The 23328-nt window shown below is 37.2% G+C and overlaps 1 protein-coding gene across 1 annotated transcript in view; it reads right to left on the reverse strand.

Moving 5' to 3' along the window:
- LOC139708592 (hippocalcin-like protein 1) overlaps positions 1-23328 on the reverse strand; it is a 150370-nt gene that overhangs the window by 116179 nt on the left and 10863 nt on the right. Inside the window, exon 2 of the mRNA XM_071620531.1 lies at positions 5192-5338. The gene's annotated coding sequence lies outside the window, so the exon portion shown is untranslated. The remainder of the gene's footprint in view (positions 1-5191; positions 5339-23328) is intronic.

A 23328-nucleotide genomic window follows, 5' to 3' on the forward strand; every position in this document is an offset into this window, starting at 1 on the left:
GAACTGTGACCATGTCTAACTTAACCAATAATCAAACTTGACTGCCAACTTCAGGTGATGTACAACCTGAGGTGTGAGTTGTGTGGTCATAGCTCAAAGCTGTAGAAAGTTATTGAGAGTACACCACAATACTATACTCTAAAGTTCATTGACCCTTTGACCCTTTGACCCTTTGACGAGCATCTTTAGGTGATGTACCTGTGGTATCAAAGTTTGGTGGTCAAAGCTCAAAGCAGTAGAAAGTTATTAAGAGTACCGGTACACCACGGTACTGTGATTACAGTGCTTATCAGCGCAATTTCATTGATTCATAATGGGATTCATGAGTGGTCCGATTTATTTGCTGCCCATCAGGGTACATTCAAACATCATGTAAAGCATCGGTCAGCAATTATGAGCATGAAAGCATACACGTGTATGCTCATCAGTAACGGTCGGTTCCAGTCGAGATTCTTCGGATGTGTGTGTACGAGTACTTTAATACACAGAGATCAGGGGGGCATTTCATGACGCGTTTTTTCTAACAACTTCGTTGGACAACTTTGATCTCAGCCAATCAGATGCACAGATTTCGATAGCTTATAACAGTATGACAGAAAAAAAATTCTGATAAAACGCTTCACGAAATGCCCCCCAGTGATAAAGTGAAACACAAATCGTAACAGGGAATCTCAAATAACTGAGCCAGCCTTCTCACTCCATGGTATCCCCACACTTCCGGGTCTTGAAACTCCAAATCCTGTCCCATCACAGGATGCTGCAAACCCATTTGACTACCTATTATCACAGGCAACTAAACCTCACCACTGGGTGAATACCAGTGAGGGTATTTGGGCACTTGTCTGTTCCAAGTACGCAAATTTGCCCAACCAGGCAAGAGGGAGATACGGTAGTATGTACATTGCACGAGCAATGTATGGCATGCAACCCTTTTCCACAACGCCTCCTAAAAAAAAAAAAAACCCAAAAAACAAACAAACAAACAAACAAACACTAGAAATATCACTGAAGGTGATTAATACCCCCGCCCCGTGACGACCAGTCTTACCATAGGAATGATCTTTACTTGATCTTCTGCCATTTAAATGCCGTTACCATGGCAACGCAGCTTCCGACACGTCCGAAAAATATGTCTTGCACATCTTCCAACCAAGACTATTGTGTGTGCCACATTTCATAAGCTTTTGTCAAAAACTGAGGAAGTAGTTCAATCCACAAGATCTTTCCTTGATCTTCCGCCATTAATATGCCGTTACCATGGCAATGCAGCTTCCGACACGTCCAAAAAATATGTCTTGCACATCTTCCCACCAAGACCAATGTGTGTGCCACATTTCATGAGCTTCAGTCGAATACAGAGGAAGTAGTTCAATCCGCAAGATCTTTCCTTGATCTTCTGCCATTTATATGCCGTTACCATGGCAACGCAGTTTCCGACACGTCCGAAAAATATGTCTTCCACATCTTCCCACCAAGATCAAGGTGTGTGCCACATTTCATAAGCTTTGGTCAAAAAACTGAGGAAGTAGTTAAATCCGCAAGATCTTTCCTTGATCTTCTGCCATTAATATGCCGTTACCATGGCAACGTACTTTCGGGTACTGTCAAAAAATGCGTCTTGCACATCTACAACCAAAGGCACACATCTGTACCAAGTTTCATGGAAATTGGGCAAAAACTGAGGAAGTAGTTTGCAACACAAAATTTTCCATCATTTTGGCTCATAATATGTGAGCTGTTACCATGGCAACATACTTTTTGTCACTGTCAAGAAATGTGTCATGCTGACCTATATCCTAAGACAAACATTCAATATGAATTCCATGAGAATTGGAAGAACACTGATGAAGCAGTTTTGCCATGAAGCATTTTGCCCTATATTTTACCAATAACATGCCGTTACCATGGCAACGCACTTTTTGCCACTGTGGAAATATGTGTCTTGCACATTAACATATTCAGATGAACATCTGTACCTAATTTCATAAAAATTGATCAAAAACTGTGGGAGGAGTTCGCGACGCAAGATTTGTACCCATTTTTGCCCATAATATGCCGTTACCATGGCAACGTACTTTTGGGTACTGTCAAAAAATACGTCTTGCACATCTACAACCCAAGGCACACATCTGTGCCAAGTTTTATGGGAATCGGTTGAAAACTGAGGAAGTAGTTCGCGACGCAAGATTTGCAACGGACCGACCGCCCGACCGCCCGACCGCCCGACCGCCCGACCGCCCGACCGTCCGCTGATTCCTATATACCCCCTTCAAACTTTGTTTGGCGGGGGTATAAAAAAACCTGATACCACACCTACCAGTATGCCTATCAACATCATTTCCAAAAGCAACCAAACTTCATCTGCCTCATCATCACTCCAAAACTATATTCCACCTTTATTTACACAGCAACCTGCGTTTCATCCATACCACTTCCTACCGAGATCCCCCCAGACCTTACCTTATATTGAAACTAACCTTTTACACTCACCATACATGTATTTGCCGGTGATAAGGATGCGCTGCTACATAAGCTAACATGCATCCCGATTTGGGCAACTAAAAGTAACTCCAACTAACAAACAAAAGTGGTAAAATTTTATTTCAATCAAAACTTTCATCACTTCTTTCAATTTTTATGAGGAAACTTCACTTAATCTATTTCTGGATTTTGATAATGTTATTTTTTTGTATGTGTGAATTCTTTAAATATGTAGTTTTACATAGTGCAAGCTCCGCATGTTGGGATTTTGGAGAAGAACTGAGCTTGTACTGTCAGAAAAATTTACCTTTTGTGTGCAAAAATGTTGATGATGTTGAAGTTTTCATGTAAACAGGCTGTGTAACTTGCTTGGCAGTAGATGATGTATTGCTTGAGATAACAATATTTTGTGATGCATGCAGGGCTGGTGACCATATTGCAATCACCGCTTTATGGCTCCAAAAATGTACGATACTTATTCATGCTGCGCTCTGCGTAATCTCCTGGATACCACAGTGATTTAGTAGCTGATGAAAAAAAAAAAGAGAAAAAGTTGCCACTTGATTGCGGGACATAGCATTGTCTGCAACACTGACTAATTAATTGGATGTCACTGAGTTGCTCACTGGCACATGACATAGTCACATGTTATAAATGCATGTTGGTTATGCAGGTGATTCGCTGGGTTGGAAAAACTATGATTTGATTGAGGTTGCTTTACTTTTGTTAACCCATTGAAGACTAGTGCCAAGTATACTCGGGCAGGTGTCTATGGGAAACGTGTGTTAACTGTTATTGCAAAATCAGCTCATCCTCAAAGGGTTAAAAACAGTATATCTCATCGGCGGTAAATACGATAACTCTATAACCACATCCAACCTACTTTCTCATGGGTGCTCTATCCTAAAAACTTGCCTTTCTCATCCCCTGTCAAAATCTTACCCCAAACCTCATCCCATCCATTCCCAAGCATCATCCAAACAAGGAGCTATATACTCCTTGATCCAACTTACCCCGACCTAAATCTTCCTAAAACATGAAAATCAGTGGCAGAGGCCAATCAACCTGCTCTGTCTTTACCCAAACTACATCAAATCCACATCAACCCTCCTGCCCAACCAACCCCTCCCCATGTACACGTTCACATCTACATCACTCTTAAACTTCCACCCATCCACTTCCATCTTTACCCCTTCATCATACCCCACCCCTACACCCCCAACCAGACCCAACCCATCTGGAAGCACTTCCATACGGGACAGTCCTCGCGTCAGCAGTGTGTGCCAAGGCGTGTAGCTACTCCAGAGAATACACAAGTGTACGCTGGAGTGCGGCCATCTCGAGGAGGTGAACAAACATGAATGGTATTTGAGTGCTCCAGCATGACGCGGGAGACCACAAGACGAGTCGGTGCGACCATGATGGATGTGCAGAGGTTTGGATGGCTGCTGCTTGGAAGCCCAACGTATCTCTCATGGCGATACCAACCGCAACATTTCTAAATTTATCCCTTGTGGTCACTGCTAACTGTTCTGGCTTTAAAATCATCTTAACAAAATGCTACAAAATCCTTTCTTTGCTTTAGTGATGGGTTATAACCTACTTTTCACTTCTTTCCCCTCTTCTTTGTTGCGCAATCAGGCAAACTACATTCCCTCCTCTCTGATAAGACAAAGGTTCATCAAATTACCCATAAGAACATAAATCAAGTCACATTCAGCAATGGCTCACTTTTAGCACAAAAAAAAAGAGAAGAATGAGGAAGCAACCATACTTTCTTAGGGGTACCTTGTGCTTCAAGCACCTTTAACACACCATAGGATGTTTTTAATATTCCTTTACAAACATAATCTTCTATTCAAGTTCCAAAAGAGTTATTCACTCAAGTGTCACTGTGGGCTCACTTTATTAGACGATGGGTTTACTTGAAATATTCTACACAGTCTAGAACACTTTCATGAACCAGAGTTCCTCATTCAAAGTTAGATTTAATCCAAGATTCCTTTGCTAGAGCAAAAATCTACATCAGCAAATGTTGAAACACTGCCACTAGTTTTAATATCTGTATCAACAAATGTTGAAACACTGCCACTAGTTTTAATATCTGTATCAACAAATGTTGAAACACTGCCATTAGTTTTAATACCAATATGAGATAAGATAATCAAAGTTAAAAAGCTGAGGAAATAAGCAGAATACCTACAATTTGCATTTAAAAAGGTAACATCATATCAAGGCTGTTGTCTTAAAAAGTCAGCCCTACAGAGTAGCTTTTTTATTCACGAATGTGTTGTATGCGCCATACATTATGTATACATTCTATCTTGCATTGGTTTAACCCTTTGTAAGTGTCCAAAGTAAACCATCATAGACTAACAACACACCAAAATAGTTCCTCCTAAATGTATATTTCATCAATGCAGTTTATCATCTCCAGGAGAGAAAATTTGCAAGGTTTCTTCTTTCAAAGGGATTTGAAATACTCAAAGATTTACATGTACATGTATGTGGCTGCTTTCTGCTTCTCAGTATGGAAAACAGTCTTTAAAATACTAGATCCATCCCGCAAAATATACAGTACAAGCCTATCAAGCTCCACTGTAGTCAAAACATCATTTCTTTTTTTTTATGAAACAAAATGTACACATAAACAGCAAACTGATATTAGAAGTATATAAAATGCTTTGTAGAAAAAGTAGTGTTAACATACTTTCAATGCAAAGCTCCCCTGCTCTGTGGTATGTCTATGGGCCTTGTCTACCAGTAACCTTCTGTTGATAAGTATCCCACTGTACAGCCTTCAGTCCACAATGCACCGATGGTCTGTGTCTGCGTATTAAGTCCCTTGCTTATGTACCTGCATAAATAATAGATAATGAAAAGTAAGACATTGTAATTATGAATAGAGAAGAAGGGAAGTGACCAAACAAATGCCGTGGACTGGCATGGTCAGTGGTTTTAAAGGCATTGCTCAAGAGTAAAATCTGGGGAGTGTGGCCGTAAAACATGTACATGGTACTGCAGTCTCTGATGTGTTCATGTGAATACAACGCTATAATTACAGTCACAAAATAAACACTAAATTCTTCAAACTGGTGAAAATCTGTGCATGAAAATCTATGAAAGGCCAGATTTACAACATGTCCCATAGACAGAAGTACTGTTGGAATTTATACAGCTGTAAACCATTAAAGCAATTCATGGTTTATCAGCATGTATGGGTACACTTTGTAGATCCAGTTTAATTGACAGTCACATTCTCACAACATGTACTGGAGTGTCTTCACACATTGCACCATCATTAATACAACTCAGTCAGCTCAGTTTGACAGCACAATTTGATATTAGGCCATTACGAGGTTCGACAGTGTCTCATAAAGGGACCTATTTACCTACCTGTACCTAGTGAGGATCTTCTTACAAATCTTATGACGGTATACAAGAAAGCAAGCTCTTATGCAGAGGGTATTCGTATTTGTTTGATATTCACACACAAGACACAAAACCACAGGTCTTACACTTACATGAAAATGTTTTTACTGCAAAATGAGGATGAAATCGTATAACATGTTTTTGTGCACATGCTACATTGTATCTGTTTGACATTCAGGCAAATGATACACGAGTAAGAAACCACTTTACATTTACATCAAAATGTTTTTACTGCAAAATGAGGATGAAATTGGATTACAAGCTTTTTGTTTTTTCTTCAAAGAGTTTTAGGTTCCAATTCAAAACAAAACGATCACTGCTTCAGAACCAGTATTTGCACTATATACCTATTAGGACTTGAATATCAACTAGTAGCCAATTGCATAAGATGAGCAATCAGTCATGTGTCAATGACCATTTAAAATGGGCAATCTCAACGTATTAGTGGGAGAAAATTTTAGTTTTTAAACTCTAAAATTCAATTTTTGAGACATCAGAGCACAAAGACTTCTTTTCTCTTCTTGCCAAAACACAACGGTTATCACTGGTAAAAGTGCCAAATTGTAATCACTGGCATCATAAACTAAATAAACACGGTGAAACGTCAAGAGCATCAGGTGTCTACCAAGCGTTATTTTCCGCTAACTCCCTAACAATGAATGGCAGGTGATGAAGGCTAATATCAGGGTAGATATAGAAATTATTTGTACATTGCCTTGAGGAGCTTTATACATGTATACTGGTAGCCCAACTGCACAGGTCCAAATTATGCAAAGAGTCTCTCAGCAAAACCACTGTTCTTGAGACCACAAGTGATCATGCACCCATTGACTATCATGATGAAATCTCTCAAGAGTAACAACAACTTGTTCACATACAATGTCAATAATATTTTGAATTCTCGCTATCATATGAGATACATTGTAACTATAAAAACTCAAATGGCGGTGGTGCTATCTAATTTCTATAACAAGGCATCAACAAAGCTGTGTGGGTGCACAGTGCGAGCTCTTTTTGATCATGTAACACAATTAGCATGAAGTACAATATCTATCTCGAAGTACAATATCTATCTCGAAGTACATGTATGATTTACTTTTGTAGGCTTTCTTAAAAACTGCAAGGCATTGGGAAAAGAAATATCAAATATTTTAGTCATGATAAAAAAGGGAAAATTAGACATGATTATCACATATAATTGATTGTGCTCTGCCCACGCCTGCTAGACAGTAATTTCACATTATGTATGTAACTTCCTTTCTTGTCCCTTGTGAAATATCATTGTTCTTTAAAGGACAAGTTCACCTTCATATACATAAGGATTGAGAGAATGCAACAATGTTAGTAGAACACATCAGTGAAAGTTTGAGGAAAATTGGATAATCGATGCAAAAGTTATGAATTTTTTAAATTTTTGTGTTGAAACCGCTGGATGAGGAGACTACTACAGCTTGTGAGTCATATGCGTACAACAGTATAAAGAAAATATAAAGAAAATTCAACATATTTTCACTTTTTTTCACATAATAAAAGAGCACTTGACTTGGCTCTTTCTAAAGGCAGGGGGAATAATATTACCCATAACATTTGTCGGTAACGAGTCGGGGGAATGTGATCTTTTATCATAAGATGAAAATTTTGTGAAATTCTCTTTATATTTTCCTTATATTGTTGTACGCATGTGACATCTAAGTTATTCACACACTGCAGTAGTCTTCTCATCCAGCGGTTACCTCACAAAAACTTCAAAAATTCATAACTTTTGAACGGATTGTCCGATTTTCCTCAAACTTTCAGTGATGTGTTCTATTAATATTGCTACATTCTCTCAATCCTTATGTTTATGAAGGTGAACTTGTCCTTTAACAACCAGTACTTTGAAGCATTCAATATTATTCTGTGTGAACATGGAGTGTAGCAAATTACATTAGTAATCAACTGAGAACTATATTGCATGTAAGACACACATGCTTCCACAAATGAATTAAATGCAATCTATGAGCCAAACGAGATTATTGTCATCGTAACTCACTAAAGCGTATCACTACATGTGTACACTATATGACTGGCCAAGACATTCTGTGTGTTTTCTACATCAAGCAATTCTCTTTAAACAGGTTGACAAAGTCAGCATGAATTATTCCCAGCCTCCCCGGCGATCAATCAATAGAATCCATCTTGACAGCTTATAATCCTCCTTCCAAATTAAAGACCTCAATCATGCAGACCTATGGGAGATCCTGCAGCTTGCCTCATGCTAGTGCACTTTCCTCGGCCTTTTGATGTCATCATGGAGGGCAATCAAATTGCTGGGAATCAACGGCCTCTTGCATTATATTGTACCTCCTGTTCTACATGGCCAATGACTGGAGAGGGCTATTCTGTATCTGGAGATCATATCAAAGTATACTTTCATGGAAACCAGGTGGATCTTTGGATGTTTATAATGCTTGATATTGATAAGAATTAAAACACAATTTGTACAATGCCTGTATAAGGGCAAGTCCAAGATAACACGCACGTTACGTATGGGACATTCAGAGACTTTTATGACCTGAAAAATAGTGTTAATGGCCTTTGATCATATTGAACTTCATCATGGTGATTGATATCTAGAAGAAGTATAATCATGTAAAACATTGAGAAAAATGACCTTGACAATTATATTCTAGAAGAGAAAATATGTGCTGTTACGTATGGGACCAGAAAATTTTTGTTTTTTTGAACATTTTTTTCAACCTCAAAACTCTCTGAAAGTATATCATTCTACAACTTGTAACTCACTGTGATGAAAGTCACAACACTCAAGATTATCACAGGTAAGTTTCATGTCATTAGGCAAAAAGCTCTAATTACAGGTTCTAATTAAAGACAGACATGACGTGTTATGTATGGGACAGTTACGTATGGGACAGTTTGTCCCCCATTCATTTAGTGTGTGAAGAACCATGTTTATGGGTATTTTGCATAATTATTGAAGTAAAATCAGTTGAAACTACTCAAATACTGATCCAGATTGTCAAGGAAACAATATTCCTCAAATATTCACCATCATAATCATATTCAATCATATTTTTATATTTTTATGACCAACCTGGGTATGCATGCCCTTTGTCCCCCATTCATTTAGTGTGTGGAGAACCATGTTTATGGGTATTTTGCAAAATAATTTTGCAAAATACCCATTTAAACAAATTTTTGCATAATTATTGAGGTGGAATCAGTTGAAATTACTCAAATACTGATCCAGATTGACAAGGGAACAATATTCCCCAGATATTTACCATCATAATCACATTCAATCATATTCTATATTCTTTATGACCAACCTGAGTATGTATGCCCTATTTTTATCAGGATAGTTACTACTGAAAATTGAATAGTTTAAAGTGTTTACTTCCATTGATGAAGGGCAGTTTGCCATTTAGTTTCAATAAAAAACAACTTGACACAAGAAATATTAAGTTTAATAAATAAGCAATACCTGCTTCGTGGAACCCCAGTGATCGAGTAGATATATGTGATGTCTGTCTAGCAGTCAGGTCATTGATTCGAGTCACAACTCAGTATGTATACCCATTAATTTTGTTGTGGCTACTACTGAAAACTGAATAAGGACAATTTGTGTATCACTTGCAATTAAAAAAAAAACTTTTAATCTTTTTCCTATATATTTCACAACCATTTCAGATTGGATCTCCATCACATAAACTTTGAATTCCTCTAGTCTTAGGATTTTATGCTCTTAAGTAATACATATAATTGGTTTCCAATCATCTCTTTAAATGTTGAAAACTGAATCCCCATTTCTACAAAAAACTATACCATCCCTTTAATGCTGATTTTTCATTGTGTATTTTGCCATTTTCCCCTCCCCCTTTCTGAAAATTGTTCAGTCAAGTTCATGTATTGTTTCAAGTGTCTATAACTCAAAAAGTAGCTACAATGTTGGGATGCTTTCTTCAGGATGATTGACCATTTGTGTACTGAGAGACCTTCCCAGCTAGCTACATGCATTCACATGCAATATGTATGAGGATGTCCCATACGTAACGCATTTGTCCCATACGTAACATTATTTCAATGCCTAATAAAAAATATTTCTTTCACTTTTTTTTCTTTTTTCTCTGGTATTTAATTTCTCTAAACAATAAATTAGAACTTTCCAAAAGGGCATTAAAACAAACTTAGCAATTTCAGAAAAAACCTAAAAAAATGACCTCATTTTGTTACGTATGGGACATCTCATGATAGGACATGAGCTAATTTGCATAATCATTTGCATAATCCTTAAATTTTCATACCAAGTTAAACTATGTGATGAACTTCTTATGTCCACATATTAATCAAATATCATTTGCTTTCCTTTGAATTAATATGAATTCTTATAAATGTCCCATACGTAACGCTGTGTTTCACATTTATGCAAATGAAGCCCTTGAAATTTGCATAAATTTACATAATATCATTTTTTCCTCCACGGAAATCAAAACTTCAACTCATAAGCTTCAAAATGATACCAAACATGTCAATATTGAGCAAAGATGAAATTTTGCCTTCTGAGGGGACCTTATCTTGGACTTGCCCATAACAGACCTGTGGTATTTTGGCATAATTGATCTCAATATGATACATCTCAACATATCATATCTACGTAAATATCAATATCAACATTAAGCCATGGTGTCATCTTTTTTTTTTCCTAAAAGTCTACAGCACATAATATATTCTGAATCAAATATGAATCACACTTTCACTGTACAATAGTAATTTATCTATTGATATTTTATAAATACTAGGCTAAAGGAATTAGTTTTTCTCAATACGCAGTCATGGAGAAAACAATGTGATATGATATATTTCAATAGACTTTTTAAAGGCATAATTCACCATTTGCAGATGAAACAAAAACCCAGCATTAGTGCTTTAAATTGTTCTAAAATGTGAGGTAGGGATAGAAACAACCACGGTAAAAATTTGAATCCGTATAATCGATGTCAAGTGTTGTTAAATACACAAAATATAAACAATAGTTATAATAAAAATGTTTCCAGACTATTCGTAAAAGCGTATACAGTTACGGTTTATTGAGAAAAACACTGATATCTCCTTATATTTTAGGCTTTATTGCAAAAAAATTTATATGGTAGGATGTTTTATGACACAACAGACCTACGCATTTGAATCAAATGTGATATCTTGAACATTTTTGAAATCACTGCTCCCAAAGGTAAACTGGACCTTTAAAGGCATGATATGTATACACCGTGTGTTTACATTTTCAGAAAACCTGTGAGGAAGATAGATAATTTCGAAAAGCATACAATTGCACAAAGAGAAACTGGGCAAAAATAAACGATATAGCGCAGTGAACGGATCTGTACAACTGCAGCGCTATTTATGCGGCAAAAGCGCAAATTTGTATCCACTCCCCCGTGAAATGGAAAAAATTCCATCCCTTTCAATAATAAAATTCCAAACCTGCAGCTAATGAAAGTCAAATTAATTGCCCGTGGCAATATTACATTTTATTGGAAGGTATCAACCAGGGAGGGGACAGGGCGGTGGCAGAGGATTTCCGCCAGCAGAAAAGCGACGGACGAAGAGGGAAAGGAGAGACGGACAAACAGATGACACTTGAGAAGAAAAAAGCTTGGGGAAAATAAATTTATAAGGAGAACAAACTTGTAGAGAACCATCCAAAACAGCTTTTTTTTTTTAATGCAAAAAGTTTTTTTGCTTCTCTTTTTCATTTCTCTGACAGCAAAAGACACTGTTAAGGACAACACATATTAGGAGGGATTGCAAAAAAAAAAAGCAACATCCTTTCATAAATAGATATCAGAAGAAACACTGCTCATTTGTCATGAAAAATGCTATAATTTATACATTCAAAGCACAGTGGTATTGAAGCAGCATGCATTTAAGCTATATTATGCATAGATTTGGGATGAATCTACGTATCTCATGTAATTATGCATACGTGGTTGGTTGCTATCCACACCAAATGATAAAACCTAAAAAGTAGATTTGGATGTCAGGGGATGTCCACATCAACACTAAGAACCTTGACGTAATTTCTTATCTATTGTTCACAGGGCAGAGTGTTTTTCCATTTCCAATAGGTCTGTTTTCTGCAATGACCACCATGCTGTTTTTATCAAAAACAAGAAAATTACAAAATGTGCTATGTTACATCACAGATAGACAGTGAGACTCTAATGAACATGACATCACAATGTCACAAAAAAAAATTATAATCACAATTATCACTATTTTGTTTTGTTTTGTTTTCTTATTATTGCCTTCATTATCATCATTATTACACTACTCATAACCAAGAAAACAAAAAGAATTTGAGGTCTGGTCTAATGAGAATACAATTAGATTTTTCTTTTACTTTTAATAATAGTATTTATGGGTTGTTGTTGTTGTTTAAATAAAAAAAGACAAACATGTAGTCTGGAAATGTAGTCTGGAAAAGAAAGAAAAAAAGGTGATAAATGAACTCAAAGGAAATTGGAGAATAAGGGGGGGGGGTGAGCAGAGGGAGATAAGTTTAGGAATAAGAAGGGGAGAAGAAAAAGAGAAAAGAGAGGGGTAGAGAGTGTGTGTGCACAGAACCTGTGCGGACAGGTACATTGTAGCATGGAACTTCAACGTAGTATTGTACAACATATTTGCCTCTATGATTGTAGCAAAGGTATAAGGAAGCAGATTAAGATTATAAATGGTGAATGAGAAAGGGTGAGCTGCATGTACAATAGTAAAGGGGAGAGGGAAGAAAAAAAGCAGAATGAGAGAAAATTGTATTACTGCTATAGAATGTAGAATGTGTGTTTTAGAATTACAACACATTTTTACTTTCTTATACTTACAAGCATGTAATTTTGATCTCCTGTGATTAACCTGTAATTGCTGATTATTCTTGTATTAATTGCAAATGTATATTCAGCTATTACCCCACAATATCTCTTTAGGATACTGCCACACTTAAAGATAGCCCTTCCCTTTTGCATTCCTTCCCAAATACCGTAAAGTTCCGTGTATAAGACGCACTATTTTTTCGTCGGAAAACGTTGAAAATCGGGGGTGCGTCGTATACACGGGTACAGTCGAATCGAGGAAAAAAATCCGTCATGTACACCCAATTTTATAAGGCCAACTTGGGGCCATGTATGCCCATCGACGTTTGGAAGGTAAGCAATCACTAGAACTTACGGATAAAAGAGCGATCTTTCAATCTGGACACCCACAAAAGCTGCAAATACGAGATACACTTACATCGGCCTTGTGCAGTAACGATGTATCAATCTGGCCATAGACAACAGCTGTAACAGCACTGCTGTATGCTACCGATGTCAGTCTACCAAGCTACCAACAGCCAACCTAGTAGCTGGAATACGCGACGTACAGGTATCATTACTAAATTACCGATACTGTAAAACTTATCAATGTACTAGTATCAATATGACCATAGACAAAAGCTGTAAAATACGGAGTAGGATCGACACTATGTCACCGTAAATATGAACGATGTGTGAAGCATGCATGCATATCCATGCCGTTCGTTTGCTCTTCATTTCACGAGTGCGAGACCAGCTAGGATAGCATAGCTACACTGTGCTGTAGCTAGCTAGTAGCAAGCCTTTGGCAAAGGCAGCAGCTGCAGAGAGGCTTTTGCAATGGACTCGCGTGCACACAGCGATCGGATCGAAGCGCGCTAACCCGTTGCGCGCTGTGTGTGCAAGTCCATTGCTCTCTGTGTGCGTGTGCTGAAATTATAGCGAGCTGCCTTTTGCAAAAGGCCAGCACTGTGCATACAAGCATGGTACAATAGACACACATGTTACTGGTAACAGTGCATGAGTGTAATTACCGTACGCACCATACGTCTTGCCGTATGATCCCTCTGCTACACTTGTTGATGTTTTTCTTATTTTTCGTGATGAACCTTCCAGTCTGACATGCGTCAATATGCGAGACACCCTCTGCTATGTATGACAGCAAAGATCGTACTGTATACTCATGAGTACGATATGCATGACACATGTACCACGATTGAAAGGCGAAACAATAGCAAGTGAGTACCGAGACAAGTCTCGCATTTTGCGTCTTCCATATTTTGTTGATACCCGATGAATACCGTTAAAAGAAAATATAAAAGGAAACGAAAAATAGAGCAAATACATGCTGCATTCTAGGGAAATATTGAGCTGAAATAATATGTATGACACACGCAATATTTGCGTGGACATTTTCGTGTGTTTTTTTTTTTTTTTTAATTTTAGGTCCGAAATTAGGGGTGCGTCTTATATACGGGTGCGTCTTATACACGGAACTTTACGGTAGTACAGAACATGATATATTCTACCAGAATGACAAGACTATTGTAAATCCTATAACATTTATGTGATATTAGAAGGTTGTTAGCCGTTAAAATTCAAATAATGCACCAAACGCTCACCGTAACGTATTCTGTGTACTAGGCACAGCTGCGTATACATTAATCCTCCTGTGGTTGTAATAATCATACTTATACTTCGAACAAAAGATATGCATGTTAAAGCTGTCAGCTAGAAATGAAGAATTCACTAGCTTCTCTTACTTTGTTGTCGATAGCAAGTAACAACACACCACTTACATGAACTGCACACCACTTATACATGAACTACACGTGCAACAAAGTGCATCACAAGCCCTTTTTACACTTGTGTTTCTTAACCCCATACTTTCTCTGACCCAGGACTATCGTTAACCGTACCAATTTTTTCAGCTTTTTACACTCGCCAATTAGTCCCGTACTAAGCTCTTGTACGGCCGGGACTAAGGAGAAAATTGACCTTTTTACACTCGTATTTCTTAGTCTGGTACTTTCCAAACCACATGAATATTCATGATTACGCTGTGCACTGTACACGTACACGCATGCACTGGCAGCACTTGATTACCTCGTATCTGATTGGTCAGTGGGGGTCGGACTTCGTCTCCGTCGCTTAGCCCCGGATTATTTTTTCGTTCTGTTTACACTCGCTTGCTTGGCACCGCAATTGCGGTGCTAACCCTGCTATTTTGCAGGGCCAGATAGTACGGGATTATTGGTGGGGCTAGCCCACTTTGGCAAAAACGAGTGTAAACAGAAAGTGGGCTAAGGATAGTCCCGTACCAACGGTGGGGCTAAGGCCCCCCCTTAGTCCCACCGTTGGTTCGGGACTAAGCAAAAATTTACAAGTGTAAAAAGCCCTACACAGGTCTGTAAAACTAGACTAGTAGTTTAGATTTGTAATTTTATTCGTAGTACGAAAAAAAATATTCAAATCTTAACAGTCAATTTACTAAACAAATAAAGACCCTCTTGAGTTGAAAATTTACAGGAGGTTTCCAAATAATGTTTTCTTCAATACCTAAGTGTTCTCACCAATTTTTCAAAAATTTGCATATAAAAGGGATTGGCTGTCTTTAATACTTATTCATATTTTTTTTTTTTTTTGTGCCTTGTGTCTCCTGTTTATCCCATGTGACAGCCTAGCCTTTGTATGTTATGTAGTTTATGAACAAAAAACATTTATCAAAGATAGTTCAATGTTTTCAAAACTGGTTCTATAATGTATAACAGTATCTCTGTCAGTAACATCCCTTCCTAATAAACTGTTATGCTTGGCCCAATCAATGGTGTGGCAAGAAACAGGTGGTTTAATCTCTGTACAGTCTGACCTTGGTTGTCCTGTCGTCACTTTTCCAGATTTCTCTATTTTCCAGACATGGACTGGAACACAATTATCTTTTTAGGCATTTCCACAGTAAAAAGGTACATTTCAGTCACTTTATTTTCTGTTTCAAATGTGCATCACTCTCCAATACAATACATTAATGCCATTAATACCATTTTTTGGAACACTTTAATGAGATACAACTTTGCCCCCAAATTGCTTCAAAGAAGCAATCTATCAGAATTTTTGCCCCCTCCCCCCCCCCCCCAAAAGGAAAAATTTGGGGGTAATGTACAAAATGTATGCTTCAATGGACAGACATATCTATGTTATCCTTATGATGGTCATATAATGAATGCTCATTGACACTTTGTTTTTTATCTGAATGGCCTAATATTGATTTGAAAAGATAACAGCTCTAAAATTTTATTGAACATTGTGTTTTATAGCATTTCTACACTTAGGCCCGAATTCACGAAGGTGGTACAAATGAAACCATGGTTTAAACCACGATGGACAAAAACCACGGGGCGCCAAGTGTCGCACGAAATATTTCATTACGAAATTGGTCATTTCGTCAACAAAATGATGGTTTCGTTAACGAAATTATCATTTCGGGGACGAAATGGTCATTTAGTTACAAAATGATCATTTCATGGACGAAATGACTGATTTCGTAACGAAATATTCCATGCGACATTTGGCGCTCCATGGTTTTTGTCCATGGTTTAAACCATGGTTTCATTTGTACCACCTTCATGAATTCGGGCCTTTGTGTGTAACATACGCAACATGGACAGACCAAAATGCAACTGTTTTTGTCTGTCCATGTTGCATACAAAAATAAAGGATAAAACACACTGCAAGATGTACCATGCATACAGTATATAAGAAGAACCCACAGTATGCTGCCCTTATAGTTTTACAGTCTTTCTGTACAGATGTGCATTATCAATCTATAGCAGCTTAAATGTACAGAGAGTTATTTTCAACTGAAGCATCTTGGTCTGAGTACCATGCATCTCCTACTTGTAGCATGACAGCGGTTGTCATGGAGCATTTATAATGAATTTGTAACACGTCATAGACAGTGCAGTTTGGGGCACTGCCAATAAAAAGTGCTGGTTTGTGTCTGAAATACGATTCTGCCACATATCAATTATTTAGTGCAAATTTTGTCTGAATCCAAAATAAATTTCTACATAAACCTGTAGCATTAAAATGTCCCATGATATAAAATGTGTTTTATGCGGATGTTGTGGCTCTCTTTTTGTGAAAGAAAAAAAATGTGAAGTGGTATTTACTGCAAAAGGTTTTTTACGTGGAGCAATATGAAAGAGAGCTGAAGTCGATACACTGTGTGACAGACAAGGCTTCAATCAGTACCAGGAGCATTTGTTGCTGAAAGCTTGCCCCATAGGCAGCCAACTACATGTACCTGTACATATGTGTGAAGTCTTGCCACTAGGAATAGGATGCACAGCCCAGTCTGCCAATAGAATGCATTCGAACTTTTTCCTATCAAAATGATTCATTTGGAGGCAATTTACTACACACTACTATCACTGCTGAAATGCACACCGTACTAGCATTCTGAATATGTACAGTTATATTTCTAGTTGACTAAAGGATTGCACAATAAGTCTGCACAACAAATGCTGCGAATGCTGTTTTGCATATAATGCCGAACAGTGTACTGGCACGTCAACCATGCACTACTGCAAAACAGCTACAACATATTTCCACAGACTAACCTTCCTCCTTGTAAGGATATGGTTTCTGAATTTCATTATCAATTACAAATAATGCATGCCGAGACACCACAATTCTATATGATGTCAAAATTACTGACAAGTTTATTGTCTTTTAATTTTCGGCGCCTACATGCAAAGTAACAATAATGAAGACAAAAATTACAACCTGTTGGCAGGTACACATAATTTTATTAACTCCCATTAACTTATAACATCTCATAAAACAACTGTGTTTCATTACAATAAAATATACTGTATAGCTCAGTTAGAAAACGGACAGTTGTGTCAAATTCAGGACAGTGTCTTTCTTGTACTGTACATGAGAAAGACACATAGAAGATAGAAAAGTAGCTCATTGTCGCCAGGGACCTAGCAAATCCTGTTAAAAGTGTACAGGGATTCCAATTATCTCATTTGGAAAGGGTTAAGATCTCATAGCAATGAACATTTCACACAATATGGTTTACTTTAGAGTTGGTCTCTTGAGGTTAGGATCAAGTTTCAAGCCAAGAGAAGCTTACCATGGAAACCCTAGACATACGACTACAATGTACGTTGTATTATTCCTCACATTTCAACACATTGTGCAACTGTAAACCTGTTCAGTTAAGATGCTGTTCTTTTATGTTAATGTCTATTCAAGCTGTAACTGGGGGGCTTTAGGAATACATTGTGGCACCGAACAATAGCTAATTTACAGTATGCACCTACAGTTGTAGATACATTGTCGGAACGCACCTGATTCATTGCTTAACCCACTAAATCATCTCTTATTTTGGAAGTCCCCCCCCCCCCCCTCAGTTATTGCTGATTATAAAAGTGTTTTTAAACTGAATACCACTGTAGGTGTAGGCCTATAGATTTCTGTAGCTCCTATAACTTATGTAGAAAAATTTAACTAGATACATAATAGGTGTTACAAAAAACATTTCCCACATTTGATCCTTAATAGTTCGAAAACTATACATCAGATAACACTGTCATTGATACAGAGTAATAGCTGAATAGTGTACAATTTAGTTGGAGGTGATTTGAATATTAATGAGATCATGAATCAGTTTCGTTAAATCCATGATTAATTCTAAAGGAAAGGATACATGATGACTTAAATCAATTTTCTCGTTTCTTTTCTATTTCTTTTTTTTCCTTTTTTTTTTGAGGGGGAGGGAAGGTATTTTCCCAATTCAACTATTCAGCAGTCCTAGTCATGGATTCTGCCTTCCCCTACACCCAATGAGGATTCATTGTAGTTAAGCAAGAAAAGAATGCAGACTCAAAGGATATCAATTAACTTTGTATCACTAGCCTTCCATGGAATATAAAGAAACAACAACATACACACACACACAAAATAAAAAAAATAAACCTCTCTTTCCTGGCTGTAACGTACATGGTGTACATGTACGTGTTTGCTTTGTATTGACGTAGTCTAGACGACATTAAAAACCACTTCTACGTGCACAAATTCCTTCTCTACTTCACTCCTCAGATATGTCGTTGTCAGAAGTGAATGGGGTGATGGTCATTTATCCTACTCACATGAGAGGTCTTTTCGGTACCACATTACCCATCATTAATCCTTTCAGCACTGGGTTGCCAATGATACAAACCAGAATCATTGATAGGTAGGAATTAGTATGACTAGTACTTTACTGAATTGTTGAATTGACTTAGGAAATCCCAGAAATCATATTTCTGTGGTTTGGTTTTTAAATGTGTCAGATGAAATTCAATCTTTAACTTACGATTCATTGTATATGTTTCAAAAGGAAGAATTAAAAAAAAAAAGAAGAAGAAATCCTTCACTTCAAATCTTTGTAATCACTTAGGAAATTCCAGAAACATGTAATCTGTAGTTTGGTTTTTATACTGTATATTGATGTCAGATTATCTAATCTATAGATTTGACAATTCACTGTGTTTCATTAGGAAGAAAAAAAAGAAGAAATCTTTCACTTCAGATTGTTTTTTTTTTTCTTTATCATCACTGTTTGATTTTTAAAAGGTGAAAATATTTAACAGTAAATACATGTGGCCTGATGTGAAACTATTTTTGAAATTGGCAACACAATTTCAATGTGATCAAAGTTCCTGTTTCTTTCTCAATCTTTTAAAACTCTTTATTAATCATTCTGTTTGCATTAATACCTTATTGAATACAACCTGTTTTATCTAAGCTTACTCTAGCATTTAGACACACAGCAAAATTGGGTGCTAATGTGATTGCAAGATGACTTTCTGCAGAAAAAAATATCCCACAAGCATTGACGGATTACGGAAAAATCCAGACCAATTTTAAGTGAGTCTGAAAAGAAAGAGTAAAATATGACAAGCACAACAGTGGCTTTTCAAGGATCCACTAATTTTTGTAACAGTTCTTGAACAGTTGATATGACTGAGCTGATGATGTCATCACCTCACAACTTTCCATTGATGTGTACCAAAAATGGCAAGAATTTAATTTCGGAGGGTCTGAAAATATTTCACTGTATTACATAAATGCTATTCCTGGTTGAATAATATTTTTTTTTCAAAATAGTGTCCAGTCAGAGACTTGAACAGTGTATATCAGGATTTGAGACTGGGGTACATTGTATAAACCTACAAAAAAAAATTGGAAATTTCATGATTTTATGTGCTTATATTGTACAGTATGGCAAATTGTGAGGGGATGACATCATTCATACACTATTTGCATTATTCATATTGACTGTTCTAGAACTATTTTGTGAAAATTAGTGAAACTTCAAAATTTCAAAACTTTCTTAATTTTCATCTAATTTTGATCAAACTTTTACTGTTGTGCATGTACATGTATGATTTTGCTCTTTCTTTTTAGACTTTCTGATACTCTAATTTCTCCCAGATTTCCCCTGATAAGATAATTTACACATACTTGTCTGTGTGAATGGCATCCTGCTGCTGATACGAAAAGTGCAATCATTATAAACTACATACACTGTAGGGCCTACATGCTTTAATAGTTTCTGAAAGTGAATTTTTATCATTACATTGTACATCTCAAGTGTTTCTCATGATATCATACCAACCAGGATATGATTTTGGAACCTGGATACATAATCAGCAAACACATGAATCATATGAAACAGATATTCACACATACTTGTACGACATGCAGCAGTCCGGACACATTGGCTGGTACCATCCCATAGACAACATCATTTTTATGTCTGTTGTAGGGTCACAATGTACTTTGAGCAGTAGGACTTCTGAAATACATGTGTAGTACATGTACATTGTATACATTGTAGCTACCACACCACAAGTTCTTTTTGCATTATACCTTCACCATAGTACCGCCTTTTATTAGCATGCTAGCCTACTAGACGTACAGAATATGCTCCATTTGACTTGTTGCTTTCCAGATCAAGTTCTACACAATCATTGCATGGCATTTCTGGTTTGACAACCTGGAGGTTAGCAGATATATCAGAAAAACTTCCTACAACATATATGTGCACAAACACACACATACACACATTAAATAAATGATAAAACTCTATTTGACAATGAATTTGATTTTCTATTTGTTTCCTCATAATATAAAAAATTACTTGTTTGCTTCATTTTTCTTGTTTCCTCATGTATAATAATAATAATAATAATAATAATAATAATAACAATAATAATAATAAGAATAATAATATTATTAATAATAATAATAATAATAATAGTGGCTACTTGTATAGCGCACAGGTCCACTTTTCAGTGCTCATGGCACTTCAAAATGATTTCAGTACAAACTTGATTTGTAAATGCTTGAAAATGGAGTTAATATACACTTGTATTAGGGTACCGTATTGTGCTCAAATACACAAACATGTTAACTGGCACAGAACCACAATCTTAAATGCCATTGAGATTGTATGCAAACAAGTCAACGTTGGTACTCACAGCCTTCAGTGCATGACGGTGTGTGTACAGTGCACACAATGAAAACATCCTTTTACTACTACTAGTATCCTGAAACAGGAGCAATGCTGACCCGCACCTAATGTATGCAGCTCTGGAACAGATTTCAATCAGCATCTTGTGCACATACCATACAAGGATCAGCAAAAATAGGTGCGAGAATATCTGGATGCCTTCACGAATACGTGCATACATAGTACGTGTGGTGTGTATATATGTGTGTGTGTGTGTGTGTGTGTGTGTGTGTGTGTGTGTGTGTGTGTGTGTGTGTGTGATGTGTGAGAAGGAAAAAAGTGAAGGTGAGAATGGAGCAAAAGAGAGAGAAAAAGAGAGGGAGAGAGGGAGCGGGAAAGAGAAAGGTGTTATTTATATCATACAAACAGAGGATACCTCCACACAGCTATGTTGAATCTAATATTGTGTATGTTTGCCTATGAACTTAAGACGAAAGAAAAACATAAAACATTTAAATACATAATAGTATGACAATAATGTTAATTCAATGTGCTCATTCCTTGAAACCAGTGTCATGTGACATTTGATCATTGAACAAATGCACAAGTGACAGTATGTTCGGTAAATGTACCATTGGGTAGGTGAGATTGTAGGAGCAGTTAATCAATGAAAGCATTGTGCTGAGGTCTGGAGCACACCAGACTAAAACATTGGGGAAAATGAGAATGCAAGTGCAGCGCCGGTCTCTACTGAAAAGTGCATGTCGCAGAAGTATGCCAGATTTAGCTCCGGAATAAATCTTCCGACCTACGTCAGCCAAACGCAAGAGGTCACTGCACATTTGCGCTCGGCTACAGAAACCGTAGATCATGTGATTGTTGTTTGTGGAGAAGGGCACCATGAGCTCGAGCTGGCTCATCTCAGTTTTTTTTTTGTGTGTTGGGTTTTTTTTTTGTCCCGCACACAGCTCATCCGGACAAAATGGGAAGGGAGAATGAGGGATAACACTTTCAAGAAGCATCTGAGCAAAATTCATCCCCCTTAAATATAATGATTATAATAACAAAAATCATTTTTACACCACCATTACTCTATATTACATTATGGTGAGTAATACACCGATGTGTACATGTACTAAACTACGCTTCTCAACTTGTGGGCTGCAAAGCAGCTCTCTCACGTAGACTGTGAATACAGTGTGATGTCGGCCAAAAATACGAAAAGAATGAATGTGACCAGCTACAACAAAAGGATCTGACGTCGAGGGAGGCCGATTTTCTGAAAATGATGTGACTTTATTCCCTTACTCTTCCACTTTAATTTCATAACTCGACTCATAAAAGTACTCGGTTCCGAAGATATCAATGATTTTATTAGAGCATTTCGAGTGGTTTAGGAAATCAGCGTTTTGAGAAAACGGCCTTCAAATTTTTCCTTCCGACACAATTGTGATAAAGGGAAGGCACGACAGTTGCCACCTCTTGACAATAGAAGGTAAGCTCCAAGCAACCTCTTCAATGTTCATTCAAGCTTAGCGCAAGCGGTCTACGCACGACCAATCAGTAGCCAAGATGCCACGCACTGACCAATAAGATCACTCCCTCATTGCTAGGGGCAGAGTCTATCTGCAGCCCTAAATCCAAATCTTCGGACACATTTCTCTTCCATTGAAAGTTGGAAAATCATGGCCCAGGAAAACACATATTTCTTGCTTCTCCTTTGATCATTTATTTTCAAAATTTTGGGAGATGATAGACGAAACACTAGACTACAAAATTATGTCAAACACAGACATTTTATAGTTTTGACCGGTTTTGATGACCTGACTTCAAACTTGATTTTCTTGGAAGTCTCATTATAGTGTATTGCATTGGGACTAATGGTGTAGCTTGTAATGGGGAATGCCTGTTCTTTTACCAATTCATTCTGCCAAGTGCAATATGATGGGGGAATTCAATCATTGTTATTGCACTGAACATGCGCCTTCAAGTGTACAACATTTATGAGATGATGACATTATGCTGTGAAAGTGGATGTTTTCGTGCAAGTAATTTTTCGTGCTC

Source organism: Diadema antillarum, unplaced genomic scaffold, assembly GCF_040938485.1.
Source record: "Diadema antillarum isolate AM-2024a unplaced genomic scaffold, OU_Dant_1.0 seq00001353_RagTag, whole genome shotgun sequence".
Taxonomy (NCBI): Eukaryota; Metazoa; Echinodermata; class Echinoidea; order Diadematoida; family Diadematidae; genus Diadema; species Diadema antillarum.